Raw genomic sequence first — 2958 nt, 5'->3', positions numbered from 1 at the left:
TGTCCGTGTCTATATGTTGTTTTATCCAGTGGCGAAGCTTGAGATTTCCGATCGGGGGGTCGAAAATGTATATACCTAAAAAATTATAAAATCGGGGGGTCGAAAACATATATACCTAAAAAATTCTATACAAAAACTACATACCGAGCAATACTGAGCGAAAAGTTCGGGGGGTCGGGTGCCCCTCCCGGCCCCCAAAAAGCTACGCCCCTGGTTTTATCATGTTATAGTAGTTACATCAGCTTCTCTATCAATATCCATATAATTACATTAAAAATCACTACATTTTCTCTGTTATTATTAAATAATATTTTTTTTACCTTTATCATCATGTTTTCTTTCCCCTACACTTGTAAGCATCTTCAAAAAATATTAAAAAATAAATGCGAGGAAACAATGTCTCCCAAAATATACAAATAAACAATAATATTTTATCTCTCCTCCACTCACGCTCACAACCACTTCATAAAACATGTAAAACTCACTCACAATTTAATTTGTTTCTATAATATTTTGTTAGTGGTAGGTTTATTTTTTTATTATATTTAGTTCTATTTTTTTTGCCCATTATGTATTTGGAGTCAGGGGTTTTAAAGTAATATCTCTTTTCAAGGGGTAAAGGTAAGATTTTTCTATATTTTACTATGGCTAGGTCTATTCGCACACGCCGTTTGTCTTTTTGCACACCCAAAGCGCCCCGCTATGGCCAAAGCGGGGCGCTTTGGCTTTGGTCAACAGACAAGGACTGACTTCTGTCAGTCCTTGTCTGTTGACTAAGCCAAAGCGCCCCGCTTTGGCCATAGCGGGGCGCTTTGGGTTTGCAAAAAGACAAACGGCGTGTGCGAATAGCTCGGAAAATCAACGAAAATGGCTCGAGTGTGTGTAATAGCACCGTTTGTGTGTGTTTGGTTGTTTGGGTGAAGTGAGGGGGAAGGTACCCCGCTTCAGGGTATAACGAGGGACCAAAGCGCCCCGCTATGGCTATAGCGCGGCGCTTTGGGCCCAAAACGCTGCGTTATGGCCATAGCGGGGCGTTTTGGTGTTTTTTTAAATTTTTTTAAATTGTACTTAATTAACAAACGGGTCCATAAATAGTCTAAATTTTCCGTTTTTTCTTTTATACATCATTTTTTAATATATATGGACTATACGGCAAGTTTCGGATCAAATCGGTTACGTGTGATGTCTTATTCCGTTATCTCGTGTCATTTAGGTTTGAAATCACAAGTACTCCTGTGAGAAGTGTTATGTGTAACAGCCGCCTACCGTACATGAACATGACTTAAGTTTTCATTAATTGCAGTATTATGATGTATGTTGTCATTTCGGGTCGTACAAGTGCGTATTGAATCCGATTGGGTCGTGTCGGTGACATTCGGTTTTTAACGTGATGTAACGCGTATATTGAACAAACACAAACGTGGTTATTATTAAACACATTTAGGATACACGAACACAAACGTGATTATTATTAAACACATTTAAGATACATCGTGAACATATGGGGTTGCATTAAGGTCGGGGGCACGATACGTAAGCATTTCGTACGTGTTGATCTGATCACTGTATAATGTATGCCATGCTGCTGCGCGCTCTGTTCTGTTCGCTGTCCATAGTAGGTTTGGGGGAGGCATTGGATAAGAACCTCCAAGTTCTACATGTATGAAATGACCCTTGTCGACAAACACAACCGCAACTACCAGGTGAGGTTCATCAGCTTCGTTTGGGCCTTCCAGCATAGGGAAAATTGTATCGCTCCCACGAATGTCGAAGGTGTGAACAATCACACCGTATCGTTGGGCAATAAGAAACCCCGTCTCAGGCATCGTCATGTAATTTTCGATACCTGCTCGTCCCACCCCCTTGAAATCGATCCGTTTAACCAGCTCATCATAATGTCCTACATTTTCCGGATCGAAAACCTGCCTCCAAAGCGATTCGTGCATACGTAACTCCTTTAAAAGCTGTTCCCGGATCTTCAAATATGAATTTTGTTTCAATCCTAACCCAACAGCCACCGATCTAAATCCACAATGACCATCTGGTTTCACGTCCTTTATTTTAACGATGTATGGATGGATCACGTTGGGAATCTGAGATGCGTAGTTGCGGATCGCTATATCCGTCTTAGGACCGAGCTTGATATTCGGGAAATCAGGGTGTAGGTTGAGCGGTTTGGTATTCTTTCCTCTGCAAGAATCTTCGGCTGATACGTACGAGCTGTGACGGGGAAGATCGTCTGAGGCATCGACCCAAGTTTCTTCTGACGGATTGTAAGAGCTTTGTCTAGCAGCTTCAGCCTTTCTTTCTTCCAGCCTTTTCAATGTTGGTCGACCACGAGTTTTCTTCAGAACAGCAGGAGGTTTTTTGTTACTGTCCCCTGGATTGAGGATTTGCTGAAACTTTTCAAAGAAGCTCCTTTTCACTTGAGGGGGTGTTGGATCGATCTGTTTTTTCAATTTTTCAAATTCCGCGTCTACATCAATATCCTCTATTTTATTCCTTGCAGGCTTGAAGTCAAGCTTCTTCCAAAACACGTCTATGTGTGTGATCCGGATTTGCTGACCTGTGGATGAAAACAAATTAGGTGGCAAAATCATAACGAGAAAGTTCAAAAATAATAATTACCTTTATTTTCCAACTTTTCCAAACGACAGGCACATGGCAAACCACAGCTGGTAAAAAGTTGGCAACCACAGCTTGCACCGTAGGCTCTCAACCCGTCTTCCTTACGCTTTAGTTCGATACTCAAAAGCTCAATCGCATATATTGAAACCTTTCTGAGAATATATGCAAGCATGGGCTGCTTCTTGTGGTGCGTCATGACTTTTCGGAGGCTTGTTTCAAAGGTACTTCTAATCTCGGCGTATTGTTTAGCAACAACATGATCAACATACAGTACAAGTTTATCCAGTGTGTTGCGATGACTTGGAAAGTGACTTTTTAATGTTGCATGCA

At 41.2% G+C, this 2958-nt stretch overlaps 1 long non-coding RNA gene across 1 annotated transcript; it reads right to left on the bottom strand.

The window, feature by feature from the left end:
* Nucleotides 1-2378: 2378 nt before the first annotated feature.
* On the bottom strand, nt 2379-2690 carry LOC118490219. The gene is made up of 2 exons (XR_004888699.1): nt 2629-2690; nt 2379-2566 (listed from the first exon to the last, which is right to left on the bottom strand). It is a non-coding gene; the product is annotated as an uncharacterized LOC118490219 (long non-coding RNA).
* Between the last annotated feature and the right edge of the window lie 268 nt (nt 2691-2958).

This window comes from Helianthus annuus, chromosome 3 (genome assembly GCF_002127325.2).
Source record: "Helianthus annuus cultivar XRQ/B chromosome 3, HanXRQr2.0-SUNRISE, whole genome shotgun sequence".
Lineage (NCBI taxonomy): Eukaryota > Viridiplantae > Streptophyta > Magnoliopsida > Asterales > Asteraceae > Helianthus > Helianthus annuus.
Note: the sequence above shows the minus strand (reverse complement) of the source record. Positions and strands in the feature narration are given on the sequence as shown.